We start from the raw sequence: 12,189 nt of genomic DNA, 5'->3' as shown, positions 1-12,189 counted from the left end.
TATATATATTTGAATTTAAAGCCATATTATACAGTGTTGGAACAAAAAAACAAACAAAACAAAAAAACGGAGGTTAGACCCAAGAAAACAACTTGGGGAAAAAAAATCACTCAAATGGTAAAAAGAAGCTCAAAAAAATAACAGCAGTTCAGTTTAACATTTTACAATTATTGAAGGTACAAGTTCAGAGAAGAAATTTGATTTCATACATGTATACATTTAAGTCTACACTTTAGAACATTCACAGTAAGGCAGAACTGGAGAATGAGAGGTTTTTCATTTTTTCCAAAAATATGGTGAAAAACTATTTACCTTAAATTTTATCTGAGTACCATAGGAATAAACGTCTAGAAGCCAACTCAAAGTCAGTCAGATTAGATTGAGAGCATGTGTGAAAACCAACTTTTGAGTCTTGCCAAACAGTTTCAGAGGTTTACGGGTGAACTGTAACCTTATCTATTTACCAATGTGGGGAACAGGATTGTATCTACCTTTTTGGAATGAAGAGAGATTAATACACTTTTTAATTTTTTTGTTTTCACATTTACATTTTTTTTGGTAAAGAATTTGATTCCAGTATATCATCTTTCCTCCATATTACAAGTATGAATCATGACTGGTTTGTCTGTTACATCAAACTGAAATGAAACTCACCGAAGCTTGTGGCTGTACTGTTAAAAATTGTGGAAAAGTCAGTGGGTATTACTTTTGCAAGATCTTTATAGATGTTGACAATCAAATACAAAGCACACCAAAATAAGTCTTTTCTTATTTGTTATTTGACACTTTCTACCAAAATGTGAGAAGTTACGTTAAAAGTTCCATTGTTTACCAGAGAGGTTGAAAACCTGCTAAAGTGTACCATCACAAGCTAAACTAGCCCCTCATCTTTCAACCTGTAGTGCATCGTTGACTTTGGAAGGGCCCAGTGGCCTCATATTCTCTTCAGCAGTATTATTGCAGATAAGCACCACATGGCTAATGAACAGAGAGAGGGCTTGTTGAAGGTCAGCCTCTTCATTTAGGGGCCCTCCAATGAGCTGGCCCACTCTGCATGGCTAAACGCATCAACATAATAATGCCAAGGACCCACCGTTTTAAGTCTTGTATCTTGTTTCCACCTCCCGCCAACCCTCTCCCTCAACTCCCCGCTTCCACCCACTATTGCCTGGCATACTTTACCTTATGTCTCGGCTATTCCCCTTCATCTGAATTATGTTGATTTCCCCGTTTCCTTCTGAAAGGCTTTTAAAGGTCTTGGCAATTATCCCTCTGTGGATGTGCTTAGAGAAGGATGTTGTCCATCCAGCGTCTGCTGATGATAGGGAAACATGATTTAACACAATCAGAGATGCAAAGCATTGCCAGATACGGGTGCTGATGTGACCGGGTGCCAAGGCCGGCCAAGGTCATGTTCATCTGCATGATTAAGGGAGATGAATTCTGCCCTGACCCCTGAAATATGTCAGGCAGAGTTCCTAGAGTCTGTGTGCTTGAAATTAGTAAACATTGTTGTTAAATCATGGAGCACAGGGATATATTTTTTTCTCAGTTACAGTGCAAAATACTGATTCTGAAAACCACTATTATGAACCTGGTGAACACTCAGTTGTTTCCCTGATTCTTATGGATGTTATGACCTAAAATATCTCTATCAAATCTTCCTGTTGAATAAACAGACAATTGTGGTCTCCCTACTCTTTACTGTCCCCTCCTGGAGGGACCAGGCAGCTGGCTTCTGTACAATGACATCTGCCCATCAGAGTCTGAGTAAACAAAAAAGTTCATTTGAGTAATATTACTAATGTAAGATCAGAACACTGAGAAAAAACAACAAACAAAAAAGCAAGCTGAAAATTATTTCTTCATATATATACAGCCCCAGGTGTGCTACCTATGGTAAAGTCCAAATAAGGCCAAATAAGCAAGCATTTTATTACAGGAGAATTATTTCACATGGAAAGAAATGAGATTAACAATTATGGAAACCCCCAAAATTTATTTAAATAGACATAATTGAATACTTTTTTTTTTATTTATACTTTACTTTTTAAGTCAATTCGAGAGTTTAGGAACTCTAAAAATTAATAATCTTGATTCAGCTAGCATTTAACTATCTTGTGAATTAGTAATTACACTTACAATACTACCTGAATGCTTGTGTTGCTGTACATAGGTAGGAACCATACACAAATATTGAAATCCCTGGCAAAGATGTACAGAAAGGCCTAAAATAGGCTCATAATTTATTGCAGTAACATAAATCAATACATGATTCAAACATCAATTTGCAGAAGGGGAAAACACAAGAAGTATTTGTAATACAATCAATTAGTGCCTCAAATGTTATCACCCTTAAAAATCCCTACAACAAAGATGAACCGAACATGTTGGTCATTGTCTAAAAAAATCAAGTCTGCTTGTGTTTACATATGACACCAATACTTCTCATAACCACTCTGCAAATGAGGAAATGCCAAGAGAATATGCCAGCTAAGAAATATGCTGACATATTTCTTAGCTGAAATATATCAGCATAAGAAATAGCTACAAAAATATATATTTTTCAGACATCATTCAACATTAGTGTAAGAGTAAAAATGGCGTAATGAACATGTATAATGTTTTGGAAATGTTTTATTTTGAAAGGTTCCCCCGGATGGAGAAACGAATTGAGAAGAAGTTTTGGGATGGGGGTGGGAAGGGGTTGGTGCTGGCTGGCTGAGAAGCTTTAAAAAAAATTAAATGTTCATCTTTGGGAAACAGCTCAATTGTGTCTGTGGATCATTCTACAAATGAAGGTGACATCAGAAATAAATTGTCACAACTAAATCCCAATAATGGTTAAAGATTTTTTTTTTTCATTATAGTGCCAGTTAGTGTTTGTCTTTGGTTCATTCATTTGAATGGTAACTTTGCAACCAGGTAATGCTTAGGCTCTTGTTTCTTCCAGGTTGAAGAAAAGAAGGAAGCAAGGACATAAATAGACTAGACACAGAGGCACGTTGAAATGTGTTCATGTATGACTGGGTGTGCATAAACATCTGTTGGGGAAATAAACCTCACAACCTCACATATGCAAACAAAAATAGCCCGAGATCACCCATTTTGCCTCACAGAACCTTTCCAGTTGTCTACATTAAAAACAGACAAATTCAAGGAAGTACCACTAGGTGTTTGTTGGTAAATCCATGAGCTGACTTGCATTTTTTTTTTCTTTTTAGCATCCCGATGGACAGAAAACTGATGGCTGAAGAAGCAGGAGCAGAGAGGGGGGGTGCATGTGGTGAACGAGTATAGGAGTGGGAATCCTTCACAGCAGAGGGCCAGGTGTCAATCACCTTCTCAGCCTTGCTTCTTAGGCACAGAGGTTCACACACACATGCACACACACACACACACACACACACACGCACGCACGCACGCACGCACGCACAAACACACACATGGGTATTATGAAGCTCCAATATCAGGGGGAATTAAAGAAAAAAACACTGAGAAAGAAGCAGAAACAGGAGATAGACAGAGAGTGGGGGAGGAGGGAAATACAGAAATATAAAAGAACAAATGGGACAAAGGTTTGTGTAAAGAATTGGGCCCCAGATGATCCAAAGGTCAGAAAAAGAATTCAAAGAACGCAGAGCAGATTCGCCCAAACTCATTACCTACCACAAATTACCTGAGCAACAACCTCAAAATAAATAAATAAATAAATAATTCACTTTACATCAACAAACCAGGGAGAACAGGAGAGACTGGGGAGATGCAGACGAAAAGCTGGTAGGGGAGGAGAGAGAGCAGGAAAGGAAGGAGGTGAGGGGGGAGCTAGTGGCAGGAGAAGGATGAAAAATCGATAGACAAACAAGTGAGAGGGCACTTGCAAAAAGGAAGCCAAAGGGGGGAAAATTAAGCATTTAAAGAAATTGCATTTTGGTGGTAAGAAGGAAAATGAGGAAAAAGTGGGGGCTGGGAAAAGAGGTGAGAAAGCCGGGAGCACAAAAGCGCCTGAGGGGTGGAGGGGCGCGAGCGTGGCAGAGACGGGGGTGGGCCACAATGCCCTGCAGCTCGATAGGGTTGAGTGACCACATCAGGTCGAGAAGCAAGCGGCGAGACATGGGCAAAAACCCAGCGGCTTTAAATCAAGAGGATTAGACTTAGGGTCTCTCCCTTTCTTCAGTCTCTCTCCACATCTCACTCGCTCTTTCTCTCTCACATGTCTGTTGGGTGGACTGTCCCAGTGCTGCCCGTCCAATCAGAGAGGAGAAGGACCAAAGTATTACTAATAGCCTGGTTTTAATGTTTCAAGTGGTAAACCGGAGTACTGGCCCAAGCTTCATGGCACCAAGGTAAACAGGTCAATAGTATTGATCCTGATTCTGACTCTCTCCTCCCCTTCTGTTTCACTCACATACCAACACACACACATACACACACATATACGCATTCTGCAGCTCTGAAACACAGAATGTATTACAGGATTTATCCAGTGCACTAAAATTGTAGATGGGGAGTTGACATACAAGTATATCTCAATAAATTAGAATATCCTTGAAATATGAATTTATTATTACAGTGCTTCAATAAAGATTTTGAATCTGGGCGTTCACAAAGCATAGCAGTGGAAAGTTGAGCGGAAGGTATAAGTTTGGTAGAAAAAATAGTACATCTGTGACAGGGTTAAATGCAGCCTTAAGAGGATTGTAAAGCAAAGTTCATCCTAGATTTCCAAGGAGATTTTGTAGGTGTGAAATATGGCAGGGCTTCCTGAGCCAACACACACAGACATGTCCAGGACATGGGAAACAAACGTCACACTTCTTGTTTTATGCCACTAACAAGCCAGAGAAAATGTCACAAGTGTCTTACCTGGACAATGACAAAAAGCCCTAGCCTGTTGGTTAGAGAAACAAAGTTGTCTTTTCAGAGAGTACATTTTGCAAAGTTTTTTAAAATCAAGTTTTCAAAGTCTGGAGGAAGAGTGGAGAGACATAATACAAATTGCTTGAGGTCAATATGAAGTTTCCACAGACAGAGAATATTTGGGAAACTTATATCACTGGCTGCTGTAAATTTTAGCAGGCCATGTCACAGCGCCTCATGCTTTCCTCTGCAGACCAGCTTTATAGAGTTTCGTATTTTAGTTTTGCATCAACAGATTTGCCAAAACCACAAACAGAATGTATGAAATACTTTCAATAGAAAGATGAGAGACACTAGATCCAACACTATACATGAGTTGAAAGGAGATGTTACAACAGCCTATAACTTCCTTAGCGCCTTACCAGAGCCGCAAGCCAGGCTTGATCGCTACTGTAAATGCAAGCCTGGCATTTACAATAGAAACTTCTAGTCAAATAGTGAGTGCAAATGCCTGTACAGCAGACATGTCAGGAGAGTGCTCCTCTGTATTAAAAAAAAAAAAAAAAAGTTTTTTATTTTAATAATGCATACAATATTGAGTTTTTAAGCTAGTGAAATAAATTCACCTAAATTAACTTATTCTTGATTTTTAAATTTCTTTACATGTACCTATTCATAGATTCAAATGCCCAAATTAAAAAGTGCACTTTTTTTCATAATTCACACATAAAACAGCTTGTCAATCATAATGACCTAATAGTCAGACACACAAACAGGTATTGTTACTCAGATTGTTGTAGCTAATTGCACTCAAACCGTACAAAAATATTTGATAAAAGCAACGATCTCTGCAACAACAGCAGCACCCAAACATAAGGGTAGATCATTTGAATACAGATTCCTATTGTCCTTCTTATGTCAATAAAACTCAGCAGTGCTAAGGAACTTGCGTGGTCAGCAACATTATGGGACTAATTAGCATTTTCTTCTGCTGGTTGATGTATTTAAAAAAAAAAAAAAGCCTGGGGGGTCTGCTGTACTTACTGTAATTAAAGCAAAAGGAGCAAATCTCGCTTTGGAGTAGGAGCACATAAAGGCTGCCTCAACAAGAGTGTCCCCGAGTGATCTTTTTTACAAAGAAATGCAGATGGACAAAGGATAAATTCTGGAGGAGTGAGTGTTAGGTGAGTGAGTTCTCCATTCAATAGAGTTCACATTTTTGCTACTCAATAGGACCATTTTCATCGAAGATATCCTAAATGAGACTTGCTTAACCCCCAGCCACTCCAGGAGCTCTGCAAAGTTGCTGAAGCTGCAATGCATAAAGAATATCAAAACTGATAATGAAAGGAGCTGCAATAAACACACAAGCCTTCCTTCTTTATGCTGAGCAGTAGGAAGCTGAAATGAAAAAAAAAATACATATATAAGAAGATATTTTTGAGAGAGGTGGCTGCTTCCAGACAGTTCTTCCTCACGGATACGGGACATCTTTTCTTGCAGCGAGCCGCGGCACAAATATTGGCAATCATTGAGGTAGTAAAGGCTCAGCGATGACACCACGGTACTGCAACCCTTCTGCTCAAGATTATGACACTCATCATGAATTGGATAGCCCTTATTAAGGTGTTCATTTAGGCTACGCAAGTCAAATTACAGGCTGTCATAATGAAGATACACTGGTTGTTTGGACAGGGTTTGACGCCGAGAAGCTACTGTTGCTTGATTTGGCTGGATGTGAATAATACATTAATCTTCCTAAGGTGAAACATCTGATTTGATGAGGGGATTTTTTTTTTGCTTTTTTTTAAATAATCATTTTATTTTAGAAGAGGATTTTCTTGGAACAAATTACGGTGGCAAAACAGAATCAATTAAATCTTTAACATGAGCATTATATTTCATTTTGCTATTAGAACACAAAAAGATGGCCTTCTCTGAGCAAACGAAGACCTTTTTTTTAAAAGGCTCACTGCTCTAAATCTCTAAATCTTCCTCCTTGTTACAGCTCTGTTTCTGCTCAAAAAGCCTGGCAATAAATGAACGCAGCCCTTCAAGCATATGCAGCTGCCAATGCCGTTTCCACACAGAAACACACAGACACATAGATTATTTGTTTGGCTCACTCTTGACTAGCGCAGCTTTCTCTCTTGCTCAGCAAACCATCCAACCCTGCAGCAAATGTTGGACAGAACACTTAACAACACAACAAAACCACAAAAAGTGCTCAAAACAAAGAGGTAAAACCTACTTGTAAAGTACTGAGTAGAACTATGCTAGAGTTATAGTTGCAATCCGTGACACAAGTATCACCAATGCTACTTGAGCTTCTTTTAGTGGTACTTATTAAAACTTAATTAACTACATGGAGGCACAGATTTTTTTTCAATTCATCTTCAGATGAAGAAAGGAAGGAGATTCTGGATTGGAATCATCATCCACTGAAAAACTTAACAATTTTCCTTTATAAATCAGAAACATATCTGCTATAGGGTGTGACCTATGTCCTGCACTTACTATTATTTCTTTTTTTTAAATGATCTGGAACTGTAAATCACTATCTATTCTATTTGTTTTTGCACTAGCTCTCAATTGTTTATGTTTTTTTTTATAAATCAAAATAAAAAATAGTGTAAACAAGGAGAGTTGTATAGTACAGTACATGTGAAAAATTTAATGCCACACAAGTCATCAATTGGGCAAATAAACAGGTTTTATAAATGTCTGATCTGCCACACTCGCATCCATCAATCCATCCATCCACACACAAAAATCCAACATCTCTACCTTTTATTTCTTCAAGACATACTTTAAAGAGAACACTGTTGGTTTTATAGCACAATCTGAAAAGCATGCCAAGACCGGATTGGTCTCCAGCTGATGGCTGGATTTTCAAAACAGCAACTGTCTATCTATTCCTATGCTTTATGGGGGAGTTAACTATTTTCAGAAGCCTTTGAAATATTTTGAGAAGCATGCCTCTACTGAAGCATCCCCCCCAACTTCTCATGTCGCTGATCAGGAAGCCACAAGGTCAGATTCGGGGCTGGTAGGAGTAAGATACACCTTCTTGTATCTGTAACAAGAAGGTGCGCTGTTCTTGTTACAGATACATATTGCCATGTGTGTGCCGGGCATTTCAGCTCTTGAATGTGTCTGTACTCTGAGCAGCGATGACAGGGGCAGTAGTTCAGCTGTCATTTGAGGTGTTACGATAGGATTTGTCCGGGCCGACAGGTCAGAGGATCCATGTCCAACAGAAATGTACAGGTGTTTCTTTGTGTTGTACCCACGCATTCAAAAGAGGAAACAAGAGTGGAGTCCCCACGCTCATTGGCATCATTTTAACATGCTACTAAAATGTCAATTTCCTACATCATCAATAGCTGCGTTTGCATTATAAATGTGTGCAAAATTTGGTCAATATTCCGCTAATGTCAAAAAAACACAAAGTCACATTTGGAGTGCTTCCATTAATTAAAAAACAATTAAAATCGCACATGAATAAGTTTGTTCACACAATAAGTCATTAAAAAAACATGCTCCTCCACCTACTTCCCTGCCGTGTTGTTCGTTGTGGTTTACGCCATTGGCAACATCCAGTTGTTGATCGCGTGACTTGTGAAGCAAAGAAAAAAGTTTCCATTGTAGTTACTAAGTGATTTCTAAACAGCAGAGTTGACTTCAATTTAGGTGCATCAGATTTATATCAGATTTAAAGGGAATGGAATTTGTGAAAAAGCTTAGAAATGTATTTATTATTTTACCTTTATTTTACAGCTGTGAGCTCTGTTGGCCTACAGCCTAACAAACTAATAGAATACACTGAAATTTGTAGTAATGGTAAAAAAAATAAAAATAAAAAGTCCAAAGGATATGACTACTTTTGCAAGGCACTGTAATTATACTTCAACGCAAAGCCAAAACAGAGCCAAATATGTACTCTTACTTTAATATTTCACACCAATGATATCTAAAAATATTTCTGGACAGTCACTTAAAGTACACCAGGAAACCCAGTACAGTTGATTATTGCATAAGTGATGGCAGTTACAAAACTCTCTGACCCCCATCTGAATACATTACACACCTTACCTACTACTTCAACATGGAAGTTCCAGGGACTAGGTACCATTTTGCCCTTGAGCCACTCTCAACCTAAGGTTTCCCAGAGAAAGGCTAGTCGGCCACAACTGCCTGCCGCAATGCACTAGGTGACATTGAGAGGCCCCCCAAGTCTCGGTGGATTTGGGGTATCCATACAGCTGCCCACGCACAAATAAATAATGCAATGGCCAGCTAATGCAATGGGCCCTGACGCAGTGGCTGACGTTGCCTGCAGCTACCTTTGGGCTGGAAAATAATTACCATGCAAAAGAAGGGGGAGAAAGGCCCCCATATACAGTGTAATGGGTAAAAATTGGGTGATACAATGCAACTGACCTCCATTTTTCGTTGCCTTTTCTCTCCTGCTCTCTATCTCTGACACTCTATATCCCTCACTCTCTTCTTTTCTGTAAACAGCACATTCATTTCCCCTCATCCTCTCAGGGGCACTGGGACATGAATGCTTGTTAGTTGGCATTGCTCTGATATTCATGGGTCTGTGATTTCTAATGTTTAAATACCACACCTACTATAGTAGACCCTAACTACCGCAGACAAGTAAGGTTAGGTTTTTTTTGTAAACTAAACATGTGTAATGGTCTAAAATTAAAAAAAGGCCTGCATTTTGTCATAATCCCAGCCACAAAATAAAATCCAGACACACGTGGCAGTCTCTAGCTCCATGCAACCATGTCCCAACAGTCTGTTGTATTCTAATTAGGCTTTGGCATTGACATTGGCCTCAGTTTAGAGTGGTGCAAACAGACAGGTTGTTGACTAATCCAGTGCAGGCACAGACACGCTGATCATAAATAAAGAACTGATCAATGTTCTGCTGTTTGCACAAGCCCAGTAGTGTTTACCAAGACACCTTCAAACATAACCCTCCCTGCTCGCATGCATCTGCAGGGGTGCATGACCTGAGACAATGGCGTAATTTAGCTTTTAGATTATACTTGCTTAGCTGTCATTTTAATGCAATCAGAAATACATTTGTAAATGGAGTATTTTATTTATGTGTATATGTTTATATTACATATTTATTATGCAGTATTTAGAGATTATTAAGCATTTATGTTTTTATTACTTTTAAGTGCGACTTATAGTTTATATTCAATTTTCTTTTACATTTCAAAGATATTGTAATGAAGTTGAGCTACATTCGAAAATATGAATGTTCACAAATCAGTCTACACATCAGTCTGCAGAACAAAGGCTATTTGTTTCCAAGCTGTCTATATCACATTTTAAAAAAAAAAGGACCAGGATTTTTTTTGCACATCTCTCAGAATTTGTTTTTAAAATCAACACAAAATGTTACACTTTGTTAAAATTGGGAAAACTAACAAGATCTGTTCATCTCTAAAGTTTATTTTCCTATGAACTAGAGACACAAAAGTCTTTATACCTTTGTATACTTATGAAATATACAGAATGACAATAAATTCCTTTATCTTTACAAAGCTTCCTGTCTGCTTCGACTGCGCTTTGATGGCCCAACCACAGCAGATAGTTTATGATAATCACTCTGAACCAATAAATATAGCTTCCCCCTAGAAACGCACTGTTGTTTCAGCAGAGCTAATTGGTTTCTCTTAATTATTAGCAATTATCAAGCTCAGCGAGTATCATGTTTCCACATAAATGCTCATCTGCAAGTTTCAAAGAGCAATGCCCTTCACATCGTTGGTTCAAGTGTAATATATCATAAAACACTGTGCCTTTCCACACATCTTGACCCTCTATTCTTACAGTCCTGCTTTCTGATGTATATAGTGGGGTGGGAGTGAGTGCCATGGAGACAGCCTGGCATCCTGGGACTGGGGTATGCCGCCTGCCGCCAGGTCCATTTCACTCTAAGCGTCTGTCAGTCAAAACGGTCGGAGAACTTCCCTTTGAAGCTCTGTGAACTCTCTGGAGTGTTTCTTTGCCCCAGTCCCAGCCTCCGCCATCTATTCCCTGACCCATATAGGCTCCACACCTCTCCTTATTCTCCCCCTGCTACCCATTCATTCCCCTCGTGACATCCACTCGAAATCCATTCTCCTCTGTCCCCAAAAACTTATCCCCTCATCCCCCCTTATCTTTGTCTCAAGCTTTGCAATCCAAAAATTGAACTTCGAGAAAAAGGGGCTGAACTGAAAGAGCTTAGTTTTACTTTTGCAAACCAAATAAGGTTTAAAATGGTAAGGCGTCATGAGGGAGTAACTCTCAAGCCTTGAGACAGACACGCAGGGTGATTCCCTACAGTTCGCTTGGTTCTGTCATTACTGACACTCACAGCTTTGACGTATTTTCCTTTAAAAAAAAAAAGAAAAAAACTAGACGGGAAGATATATGAAGCTGCATTTAATACTGGCACATGCTTCTTGATAAAAGCTGATGAAGACACAAATTTCATATGGCTCAGGTGGCAGCAACCAAGACTGCAGCAGATGTTGGTGTGTATCAATTAGGATGTTGTTGGTTTTACAAACACGTACCACGAAAATGATAAATTTGACTTATCAGCAGCACTTTTTTTTCCAGTAGATGTATGATCCTCGAGTGTGAGGGGAGCGTGCTAAATGCTGATGTTTAAGAAAACGGTTTGAAGGTGTATGTATCAAAGACTGCAGTTCTCATGCTGGAGTATTAGACTTGCTGATGGCTTGTTTAAGAAGTGATGAAATGCGTATTAGATTTGTTGTGACTCAAACAGCTGTGTTCACACCTCACCCTAGCTTGTTAGTGTCACCAGTGGATTTCAGGCAACTGATCATTGACATCTTGGTTACCTACAGTAGCAATATTAAGCTCAATTAAATTACTTCCCAAAGCAATCAGTCTGATATTCTTTCAGAATAAATATGAAGGACAGCTGCTTTGCTTTTCTAGAGAGTAGTCTTTGCTGTATAGAAGTCATCAAGAGGTTTCTGTATTTTTATCGGCTTATAATTTATGTACAATCAACGCAAAGTTTAAATAATACATCAATTGAAAATTAAATATTGATAAAAGCTTTTTATTAAAACCAAGAATTACATTTATATCCAGCCAAACAATATCTATCAACTACAGTTTAATTAAAAAGAAACAAACAAACAAAAAAAAACACTAAAATAATTAATCCACACACAAATTGAAGGAAGACTAGGAGATGTTCAAAACTATCTTGCACAAACTTTACACAAAATATAAGAAGTATGATAGAATTGTCCAACTTTTCTAAATGTGATCATT

This window comes from Poecilia formosa, unplaced genomic scaffold (assembly GCF_000485575.1).
Source record: "Poecilia formosa unplaced genomic scaffold, Poecilia_formosa-5.1.2 Scaffold85, whole genome shotgun sequence".
In the NCBI taxonomy this organism is placed as follows: domain Eukaryota; kingdom Metazoa; phylum Chordata; class Actinopteri; order Cyprinodontiformes; family Poeciliidae; genus Poecilia; species Poecilia formosa.
Note: the sequence above shows the minus strand (reverse complement) of the source record.